This window comes from Rhinoderma darwinii, chromosome 6 (assembly GCF_050947455.1).
Source record: "Rhinoderma darwinii isolate aRhiDar2 chromosome 6, aRhiDar2.hap1, whole genome shotgun sequence".
NCBI classification, from domain to species: domain Eukaryota; kingdom Metazoa; phylum Chordata; class Amphibia; order Anura; family Rhinodermatidae; genus Rhinoderma; species Rhinoderma darwinii.
In genome coordinates, this window is record NC_134692.1 from 142,071,625 (window position 1) to 142,083,853 (window position 12,229).

At 45.6% G+C, this 12,229-nt stretch overlaps 2 protein-coding genes across 5 annotated transcripts in view; one reads left to right on the forward strand and one right to left on the reverse strand.

Moving 5' to 3' along the window:
* The window catches only part of LOC142656537 (nmrA-like family domain-containing protein 1), a 396,968-nt gene that overhangs the window by 104,893 nt on the left and 279,846 nt on the right, over positions 1 to 12,229 (reverse strand). The gene's annotated exons all lie outside the window — the stretch shown is intronic.
* The window catches only part of SEPTIN12 (septin 12), a 115,313-nt gene that overhangs the window by 71,518 nt on the left and 31,566 nt on the right, over positions 1 to 12,229 (forward strand). The window contains exon 1 of one of the 4 annotated variants that reach the window (XM_075830759.1): positions 7,676 to 7,798. The exons of the other annotated variants lie outside the window; for them this stretch is intronic. The gene's annotated coding sequence lies outside the window, so the exon portion shown is untranslated. Of the gene's footprint in view, positions 1 to 7,675; positions 7,799 to 12,229 lie in introns of those variants that run through there. 4 annotated transcript variants of the gene reach the window in all.

The window sequence follows — 12,229 nt, forward strand, 5'->3', positions numbered from 1 at the left end:
GTAGTTCTATTCTTGTATATAGGTGCTGTATTATAGTAGTTATATTCTTGTATATAGGAGCAGTATTATAGTAGTTATATTCTTGTATATAGGAGCAGTATTATAGTAGTTATATTCTTGTATATAGGTGCTGTATTATAGTAGTTATATTCTTGTATATAGGAGCAGTATTATAGTAGTTATATTCTTGTATATAGGTGCTGTATTATAGTAGTTATATTCTTGTATATAGGGGCAGTATTATAGTAGTTATATTCTTGTATATAGGAGCAGTATTATAGTAGTTATATTCTTGTATATAGAGCAGTGTTATAGTAGTTCTATTCTTGTATATAGGTGCTGTATTATAGTAGTTATATTCTTGTATATAGGAGCAGTATTATAGTAGTTATATTCTTGTATATAGGAGCAGTATTATAGTAGTTATATTCTTGTATATAGGTGCTGTATTATAGTAGTTATATTCTTGTATATAGGAGCAGTATTATAGTAGTTATATTCTTGTATATAGGTGCTGTATTATAGTAGTTATATTCTTGTATATAGGGAGTAGTATTATAGTAGTTATATTCTTGTATATAGGGGCAGTATTATAGTAGTTATATTCTTGTATATAGGAGCAGTATTATAGTAGTTATATTCTTGTATATAGGTGCTGTATTATAGTAGTTATATTCTTGTATATAGGGGCAGTATTATAGTAGTTATATTCTTGTATATAGGAGCAGTATTATAGTAGTTATATTCTTGTATATAGGTGCTGTATTATAGTAGTTATATTCTTGTATATAGGGGCAGTATTATAGTAGTTATATTCTTGTATATAGGAGCAGTATTATAGTAGTTATATTCTTGTATATAGGTGCTGTATTATAGTAGTTATATTCTTGTATATAGGGGCAGTATTATAGTAGTTATATTCTTGTATATAGGGGGCAGTATTATAGTAGTTATATTCTTGTATATAGGAGCAGTATTATAGCAGTTATATTCTTGTATATAGGGATAGTATTATAGTAGTTATATTCTTGTATATAGGTGCTGTATTATAGTAGTTATATTCTTGTATATAGGAGCAGTATTATAGTAGTTATATTCTTGTATATAGGAGCAGTCATATAGTAGTTATATTCTTGTATATAGGAGCAGTCATATAGTAGTTATATTCTGTGCAAGGTTTCTGTCATTTTGACAAAATCAATACTTTAGTCGACTACGGTATTGAGTACGTCAAAACTACGGAACCCTTGCATAACGGTGACAAACGGAAACTATATGCATCGGATCCGTCACCATTGAAATCAATGGTCATGCAAACGGAAACCTATGGTATCCGTTTGTTGAAGTCAGGGTTCTGTTCATGGGATCCCCTGACGCAGATGTGAACAGGCCCTTCGTCTTTAGCACAGATCAGGGGCTTTTCCTCCTGTCAGGCTTCAGTCCGCTCCTCATACAACGTCTTTGAAGTTTGCAGCTTGGCACCTCTAGGTATTTCCAGCCGTACATGTAGGGACAGGTGCGGGTTCCATGATTATAGTACGGCGGCCGATGGCAGGTCGGATTCCAAGCACTTTGCACGTCCATCCATTTTCCTTTGTGGAACTCGGTGACAGAATAATGTCAGTGAATGACTTGTTAATTTGAGAATACCTAGATGTCAAACTTGACAGCCGCCATGAGCACCAAGCCGCGCTCCCGGGGGGATAGGAGACCATTTGTGGGATGACAGCGGTACAAGCAGGTCAGACAGACGAGAGACAGCGAGGGGAAACGGAGAGAGCGCCGAACTTGGAGCAACAGTGAGAGTGACAGACAATCACGCCAAGTGGCGAAAGACGGGGTTACATAATATGGAGACCGCGAGCGCTGGGAGACGAGCGGCCTCGTGGAGGAATTTTATATATGGGAAGCACGCCGCCTGTTCTCTGAGGGGTGATCCCAAGATTTAAAAAAAAAATGGGCTTATAAGAGTCATGAAAGCATGATGGGAGATGTTCTGCCGTAATTTATTGAGATCGATGTTCATATAGACGTCACCGACCGGCTGCAGGAATCATGGCGGAGCGTCCACAGCCATTCATCAAGGCCTATCCGGACAGAAGAAAAGATTTACATTGACAGCGCCAGACGATATTTTATAGGATAAAGCAGCCGCCTTACAAGTCCGACGTGGATTTATACCGGCAGCGTCTCCTACCCCGGAGTAAATTTACTGTAGTAGTGGGTTCAGATGTATGGAATTCAGGAGGCTTAGATACAGGGGTGTAGCAAGAGGGGGCGCAGAGGTAGCAATTGAAACCCGGGCCCTGGTGCCTGAGGGGGCCCAAAGTCACTCAGCCACATAAGAAGCCAGTATTAGAAATGGCACATGGTAGGTGGGGGCCCTGTTACAGATTTTGCGCTGGGGCCCAGGAGCTTCAAGTTACACATCTGCTTAGATATAAGAGATCAGTAGAACATGATAGGATTAGATACACAGCTCAGCAGACAGTATCACACATGATAGGATTAGATACAGCAGCTCAGCAGACAGTATCACACATGATAGGATTAGATACAGTGGCTCAGCAGACAGTATCACACATGATAGGATTAGATACACAGCTCAGCAGACAGTATCACACATGATAGGATTAGATACACAGCTCAGCAGACAGTATCACACATGATGGGATTAGATACAGCGGCTCAGCAGACAGTATCACACATGGTAGGATTCGATACAGCAGCTCAGCAGACAGTATCACACATGATAGGATTAGATACAGCAGCTCAGCAGACAGTATCACACATGATAGGATTAGATACAGTGGCTCAGCAGACAGTATCACACATGATAGGATTAGATACACGGCTCAGTAGACAGTATCACACATGATAGGATTAGATACAGTGGCTCAGCAGACAGTATTGCACCTGATAGGATTAGATACACAGCTCAGCAGACAGTATCACACCTGATAGGATTAGATACACTGGCTCAGCAGACACATGATAGGTTTAGATAAACCGCTTAGCAGACAGTATCACACATGATAGGCTTAGATACACTGGCTCAGCAGACACATGATAGGTTTAGATAAACCGCTTAGCAGACAGTATCACACATGATAGGCTTAGATACATAGCTCAGTAGACAGTATCACACATGATAGGATTAGATACAGTGGCTGAGCAGACAGTACCACACATGATAGGATTAGATACAGCAGCTCAGCAGACAGTATCACACATGATAGGATTAGATACATAGCTCAGCAGACAGTATCACACATGATAGGATTAGATACATAGCTCAGCAGACAGTATCACACATGATAGGATTAGATACATGGCTCAGCAGGCAGTATCACACATGATAGGATTAGATACATAGCTCAGCAGACAGTATCACACATGATGGGATTAGATACAGCGGCTCAGCAGACAGTATCACACATGATAGGCTTAGATACAGTGGCTCGGCAGACAGTATCACATGATAGGATTAGATACAGTGGCCCAGCAGACTGTATCACACATGATAGGATTAGATACAGTGGCTGAGCAGACAGTATCACATATGATATGATTAGATACACAGGCTCAGCAGACAGTATCATGCATAATAGGCTTAGATATACCAGTTCAGCAGCACAGTATCACACAGGCTTAAATTAGATACACCAGCTCAGCAGACAGTTCGACACATAATATGATTAGATACACAGCTCAGCAGACCTTATATCACATAAATAGCTTAGATACACCGGCTCAGCAGACAGTATCACTCATGATAGGCTTAGATACAGTACAATTATAGATAAGGCCACCAGGCCCAGTATATATACATTTGTACGTTGGATTTTCTGTGGTAACATTCAGACACTTTGTCGGTTCTCAGTGTTTGCGCCCCTATAGTCCCCGTCCCCCTACGTTCTGCAGGACTGTAGGTAAACACTCCCATCAGTCCCAGTCCTGGAGTAAATAGATTTTTACAGGTTTTGGAAACAAAGCTCCTGGGGTTTATTTGTCACTTAGCACCAGCGCATCCGCTTAAAGGAGCCAATTACTCATTAAGGTGGGTGAAATGCCCTCATTAAACAGCTGTTCTGGTACAAAGGCCTGCACTCTAGGAAGCCTGGATCCAGCGTTCACACCCAGGATCTAAATGTCTTTTGTATAGAAGATTAGCCGTTTGCTGGGAAAACCTACAGCATAATTAACTTTCAATGACTCGTTAACTAATGACTGACATAAAATCCATAAGAGGCAAATAGCAGGGAGCAGATTCACCTGGAGCTGTCATCGATGCTGCGTCACCCACCAGAGAGAAGTCAGCTGAGCCGTGGGAACGTGCAGAAATACCAAGTACCGATCGAACTTAGGGGCTGCGCTTGTTTTCAGATCAGAGCGGAGCAAACCTTATAAAAATTGCAAATACAAGACAAAATTTTTTTTTCATTAAAATCATAAGCGAGATATAGTGTAAAGTGAGACTTAAAAAAAACCAACACATTTATAACAATGTAACACCTGGCGGCTGCAGTGAAGTCTGTGTGACATGAAGCTCCTGGACCCCAATGCAACTGATACCTCTGCCCCCCTATAGCTACACCCCTAGAAGACACCCTAGTGGAGGTCCACAGTAGTAGTCCTGACCTGTGTATGGGACACCCCTACATAAACTTCTAAAAATGTTTCCAAAATCCCTACTCTCCGATTTCTCCAGAAAAATGTATGTTTCTCTACAGGGCCTGAACGTTTTTATGGGTTTGTTACAATGTATCAGTGTAGGCATTTGAACCCAGGACCCCAATGCTGCAAGGAAACAGTGTTAACCACCATGTTGGCCCCTACATTGTAACAAACTACAGCTGTGTGAGCAGAGATGGTGTGAAAACCCACAAATGATTCAGTTTACTGACAGCAAGCAGAGATCTTGAAAGCCGTGAGGAATTGAAACATTAGCTTGTGCTTGTATCGATTTTTTTTTTTTTCTGCTTCTCGCTATAAAATGCCAGTCCTTATATTAAAACTTCTTTGTATCTGGATGCAAAGGAAGGACTAACATCCCGGATTATATCTATAATACATATGTTGCCTTAATTCAAGTACAGCCATTTAATATTTGGACCTGGATAGGTTTTTCGAAGCCAAAAATGATGTGAGCAGTAGTACAGTGCGGATTTATAGAACAGACCCTCCATAGTGACAGCCGAGAATAAGACACGGCCTCAAAGGACAGATTATTCCTCCAAAAATGCAACGTCCAGAGGATCTTGGAGAAGAAGTCGCTGATTGCTAAATATAATATACAATGTGACGCCTCTCGGAGGGATTAATTAACCGCTGGATGGACCGTGGACCCATCACGTAGCAGCTTGGAGACGCCATCAGCCTTATATCTGCATTATAGATCTGCAAATAGCATCCAAGCTGAGCAGTCCCTACAGTGAGGGTCTTATTTCACAATAAGGGACTAGCCCCTTTAAGAGTGGGCCCATACAAACTCAACCAGGGCTAATCTAGAGGAACCGCTGCCGCCTAGTGCTGGAAATGGGAACTGCATCTCATCACCCTGCACAGGAAGGTCACTCTGTCTCTTAAAGTGACACAATCTAGATGCAGATTCGATCTACGACCATTGACTTCTATGTACTCTATGGACTTCATTTGGGATTAGTAAAAGGCTCGAGTGGTAAACCAGTTAGTTATTTAACTGCTTTTGGGACAAGGGCCAAAAGTGTGAGTCAGACAGCTGCCGAAAAACATCTGGAACTCGGTGAGAGACCTATCAGAAATGAGATGAAAGCTCCAATGACATCAGACGCAGCCCCCCCCCCCCTATGTGGAGAATGGAACATTCTCTCCCACCGATCATTTAACCCTTTGCCAAAGAAAATTCCAACTCTGCTTGCTTGCAAATCTTTAGTGATTGTCCCTCAAACTGGCCATGTTGTAGACCCGTATAGACCAGTAACAATATGTGGACGATCCGTTGTCTCATGGGAGATCATTTATGGTGGACTGGAAATTTTAGGACTAGGAGGCCTCCTGCTGTGTGAGTTCGTAGACACATATGTGACCAGGTCAACCAGAGGAACAAAACCCAATATTATCCTGAAGTTGCGTCATCTTGAGAGACTTTCCGTTCTACTTCCATTGGATGCGCCAGACACTTCTATTCAGGTTTCTAGTCTTCACTAGTTGTCCGCCACCCCCCTCCCCTCCCCCACATGGTAAATTACCCACATTTTTCAAGTGGACGTCCATAAGATGGCAGGAATCGGGTTCTCACTTCCTCCAATGGTCCCTACAACTCCGTCTTTTGTTGAACTGTCCACATCAGACTGTCTTGTAGTCCTGTATGCCGTCTCTAAGGGAGTCTATGCCGACTCCAAGAGTGGTTTGGAGTCTACAAGGGATGAATCAGCAGACGGGAACCCTGGAAGAACAAGGGCTCTCAAATGGCTGCATACACTGGGTTTAGTGGGCATTACCTAGGGGTTCACTGGCCGCAGCCGTCGTAGTGCCAGAGCCAGGACTCTGTTGTCTATGGTGAGACAGCGGACATGATATCAGCCTTACCCCTTTGGAGGTTCATTTGAACAAGCAAAGCTGCAGTGTAAAGCATGGGGAAGCGACAAAACATCGGACGGGCAATGGTAGATTTCAGATTCCAATGAATATAGCAGCTAAGAAGGGGTCCCTGACCTTAGCTGTTTGGCTGAGGGTATCCTAAAGAATCCCAAAAATGTACCTTAGCCCCCCCCCCCCCCCGCCGTATGTGTGTGTGTGTGTGTGTGTATATATATATATATATATATATATACACCTATACATATAGGTGTGTCCATGAAAGTGACCTTAAATTTTAGAGACCTCTAATTGGATGGGGCGGGATCGGAATGAAGGTCACGGGCTGCCGGAACGGACGGGTGACATCTGTGTGATTGCAGTTAGGAAGCGGCTGTGACGTAATAGCTGATAATTGTCAGGTCGGGATAATGGTGTCATCAGGTTGTGGGAAGACGTCTACACGTGGAGCTGCTCGAGGCGACAACCTGCAAACCAGACATCAAGGTCACTGTCTCCGTTAATCCAAAATGATGGGCGTTCTTGTTCTCTGGACTATTGAATGTTGGTTATTGAGCAGACGATATGCTGCATTGCCAAGGACAAGGACTGTCGTGTGGAGGGAGGGGGACATGTAAAGCTCAGTAGCTAAATGTGAGTCGCCTCCGATGCGACTTTTTATACCCCATCCTTTACCCCCTACGGCCACGTAATGATGACCACTGCCATGAAACCTCCCTCTAACCCCCCCGCCCCCGACCATCGGTGCCCCACATCTGATGGGCGGGAACATTAAGACCATAATCCCCACAGTCCAAGACCGGCCCACTCTGGATCTGGATGGAGATGCACTTTCCCAGAATGCTTTGCTTTGGAGACGCATTTCCAAGATGGCTACTCGGGCCACATATTGGGATGATTTATGATCCCCCATCAGATTAGAGCCTATTGAGCCCCACCACTGTGACCCCCCAAAGGGGAAGATTGATCAAAACTAGTGCAAAGAAGAAGCAGTGGGGCTGTCCATGCAACCAATCAGGTCGCTGCTTTCATTTTGTCATAGGACCTCTGAAGTATTAGAGATGGAATCTGATTGGTTGCCATAGGCAACAGCTCCACTTTTCACTTATTTTGATCAATTTTAACCCCCCAGCGTGTCCACGACGTGGTGTCATCTTATCGTAGACCGTCACCGCAGCGCCGGCCGACAACGGACGCACAAACACCATTTCATTAAAAGGTGAGGGGAAAAACATCAAATCGTGTTGTACTTTTGTCACTCCATCTTATACATAGTGGGGGCCATTTATAAAATTACCCAAGGCGGAAATATGGAGTTAAAAATGGCTTCATATTGATAAAGCATCTGACCGGCGAACTATCATAGGCCCCTGAGACGAATGGACGGGGGTAGAGGGGTCCTAGGTCAGGGGGTGTGAGGGAAATAGTGCGGGGGGCACAGACATTGGGGCGTGGGGGGTCTGAGATATGGGGGGGGGGTGAGAAAATGCAGGGCAAATAGACGGGAAATTATTATACACCGGTTAACCCTCGCATGGCCAGGCCTCTGCCCCGGACAATTAGGGGTTAATGGAAAAGTTTTCCGGACTTTGGACCCCCTTCGTGTTTGCAGCGCCGCCGTGTTTCTGGGTCGTGTCACGGCTGGAAGAACAGGATTCCCTGCGGAAATCTGCTCCACGTCTCCACTTTATTGGGGGCAGGGGCTCCGCTTCTTAAAGGGACCCTGCAAGGATTTGTTAGTTCCTTCAGCTTTGTCATTTTCGACTATTTCTGGCCGATTGTTAAAAGTTCTATTTTACCGATTATATATGTACACAACCAATATGGCCGCCAATGTGGCTCCCACAAGGGAAGTCACTCAGCTTTCCCGGACTCCTGAATGGCAAATCTGGCAATGTGCAGACGTGTGTGGTAGCGGGAAGTGTAGGGTTACATTACTGGGCAGATTTCCCGTCTGCTTAGTTATACAGTGATACGCCCGCCACACCTGTATCTGCAGATTGTTTTACTGATATGTCTCCAGTCACCTCCAGAGCTGCATCCACACTTCTACTCGTTTCCTTTTACCAAAAAAAAGTAACGCAAAGTATTGACTTGTATCAGAGGCACTTATGTGAACACTTATGTCTGAGGCACTTAAGAGGGGTACCTGTATCTGATACATTTCCGGGGGTACCTGTATATGACACATTTCTGGGGGTAGCTGTGTCTGAGACATTTATGGGGGTAGCTGTATCTGATACATTTCTGGGGGTAGCTGTGTCTGAGACATTTATGGGGGTAGCTGTATCTGATACATTTCTGGGGGTACCTGTATATGACACATTTCCGGGGGTACCTGTATATGACACATTTCCGGGGGTACCTGTATATGACACATTTCTGGGGGTAGCTGTGTCTGAGACATTTATGGGGGTAGCTGTATCTGATACATTTCTGGGGGTAGCTGTGTCTGAGACATTTATGGGGGTAGCTGTATCTGATACATTTCTGGGGGTACCTGTATATGACACATTTCCGGGGGTACCTGTATATGACACATTTCCGGGGGTACCTGTATATGACACATTTCCGGGGGTACCTGTATATGAGACATTTCCGGGGGTACACTCTATATGAGACATTTCCGGGGGTACCTCTATATGAGACATTTCCGGGGGTACCTCTATATGAGACATTTCCGGGGGTACCTGTATATGAGACATTTCCGGGGGTACCTGTATATGAGACATTTCCGGGGGTACCTGTATATGAGACATTTCCGGGGGTACCTCTATATGAGACATTTCCGGGGGTACCTGTATATGAGACATTTCCGGGGGTACCTCTATATGAGACATTTCTGGGGGTACCTCTATATGAGACATTTCCGGGGGTACCTCTATATGACACATTTCCGGGGGTACCTGTATATGAGACATTTCCGGGGGTACCTCTATATGAGACACTTGTGGGGGTACCTCTATATGAGACACTTGTGGGGGTACCTGTATATGAGACATTTCTGGGGGTACCTCTATATGAGACACTTGTGGGGGTACCTGTATATGAGACATTTCCGGGGGTACCTGTATATGAGACATTTCCGGGGGTACATGTATATGAGACATTTCCGGGGGTACCTGTATATGAGACATTTCTGGGGGTACCTGTATATGACACATTTCCGGGGGTACCTCTATATGACACATTTCTGGGGGTACCTCTATATGAGACATTTCCAGGGGTACCTGTATATGACACATTTCCGGGGGTACCTCTATATGAGACATTTCCAGGGGTACCTGTATATGACACATTTCCGGGGGTACCTGTATATGAGACATTTCCGGGGGTACCTGTATATGAGACATTTCCGGGGGTACCTGTATATGAGACATTTCCGGGGGTACCTCTATATGAGACATTTCCGGGGGTACCTGTATATGAGACATTTCCGGGGGTACCTCTATATGAGACATTTCCGGGGGTACCTCTATATGAGACATTTCCGGGGGTACCTGTATATGAGACATTTCCGGGGGTACCTCTATATGAGACATTTCTGGGGGTACCTCTATATGACACATTTCCGGGGGTACCTGTATATGAGACATTTCCGGGGGTACCTCTATATGAGACACTTGTGGGGGTACCTCTATATGAGACACTTGTGGGGGTACCTGTATATGAGACATTTCTGGGGGTACCTCTATATGAGACACTTGTGGGGGTACCTGTATATGAGACATTTCCGGGGGTACCTGTATATGAGACATTTCCGGGGGTACATGTATATGAGACATTTCCGGGGGTACCTGTATATGAGACATTTCTGGGGGTACCTGTATATGACACATTTCCGGGGGTACCTCTATATGACACATTTCTGGGGGTACCTCTATATGAGACATTTCCAGGGGTACCTGTATATGACACATTTCCGGGGGTACCTCTATATGAGACATTTCCAGGGGTACCTGTATATGACACATTTCCGGGGGTACCTGTATATGAGACATTTCCGGGGGTTCCCTGTCACCTGGTCAGCCATGTTTCCCTCAGCGTCCCCCGTTCCCGCTCTAGGACCGGCTGGACGTGCTATGATGCAGCAATGGCGTCCTGAGGCGTCTGGACAGAGTACGTGCGGCCGCAGACAGGACGGGGCCTTTGTTACAGAGGAGCTGTGTTTGCTCACGCTGTGGGAACAGAGGCTGAGAAGAGTCTCCTATAAAGAGGCCTTGTCTCCCCTCACCCCGGCCCGCGCCCCCGCTGTATATAATCCTGTCACACACTTTAAACATGGCTGCCATCTGGCTTTTCAGGGAATACTGTAGTGGATAGTAGAATAACAATACAGCAATGTCAGCGCCGTGTTTAGTGTAGGGAGCCCTGGTCCTCGTCACAGACCATCATGGCTGCCGGGACCGGCCCAGACACCAGGTGAAGGTCACATGACCGTGCGTGCGACATTTTCTACTACATCCGGTCTGCTGCGTGCAATGGAGAAGAGGTGAAATGTTGGACGCCGACGTAAGATTATTATTTACCATATAACTATATACCCGTCGTGTAGACTCTGAGCTGTCCGTGTGCGGAAATATTCACACCCCTCATACTCGGGGGGTCCTGTACGTTACTGCCTCCCGTTATTACATGTCCTGGACCTCAAGGATTGATCTTACGGAGCTCAGGAGCCGACGTATATCTTAGACGAGTTAGTGTTGCCCATGACCACGACGCCTGCGCGCATTTTATAATCACATATTGCGCTCGGATTGGTTGCTATGGGCAACGGCATTGATAATATTTTGCCATCAGCGATGCGACTCAACAGTCGGTCCAATGATGCTCAATGGTTATCTCTAAAGCTGCACTACCCTGCTGTTCCTGCAGGTGGCAGTATATTCCCAGCTTTTTATAGGATCACAGCACTGATTGCTGATTTTCTGCCGCCTCATACAAGACATGGATATTTTAATTGCATCTGAGTAATGGGGGGACAGTTCAGGAGATGATGAGCCCTGCATCTGAGTAATGGGGGGGGGGGGGGCATTTCAGGAGATGATGGGCCCTGTAGCTGAGTAATGGGGGGACAGTTCAGGAGATGATGAGCCCTGCATCTGAGTAATGGGGGGGGGGGGCATTTCAGGAGATGATGGGCCCTGTAGCTGAGTAATGGGGGGGCATTTCAGGAGATGATGGGCCCTGTAGCTGAGTAATGGGGGGACAGTTCAGGAGATGATGAGCCCTGCATCTGAGTAATGGGGGGACAGTTCAGGAGATGATGAGCCCTGCATCTGAGTAATGGGGGGACAGTTCAGGAGATGATGAGCCCTGCATCTGAGTAATGGGGCGACAGTTCAGGAGATGATGAGCCCTGCATCTGAGTAATGGGGGGGGGGGGGACAGTTCAGGAGATGATGGGCCCTGTAGCTGAGTAATGGGGGGACAGTTCAGGAGATGATGAGCCCTGTAGCTGAGTAATGGGGGGACAGTTCAGGAGATGATGGGCCCTGTATCTGAGTAATGGGGGGACAGTTCAGGAGATGAAGGGCTCTGTATCTGAGTAATGGGGGGACAGGTCAGGAGATGATGGGCTCTGTATCTGAGTAATGGGGGACACTGAAGCGTCAGTCTCGTCTTCTCCCCCAGGCTCCTGTCTTCGATA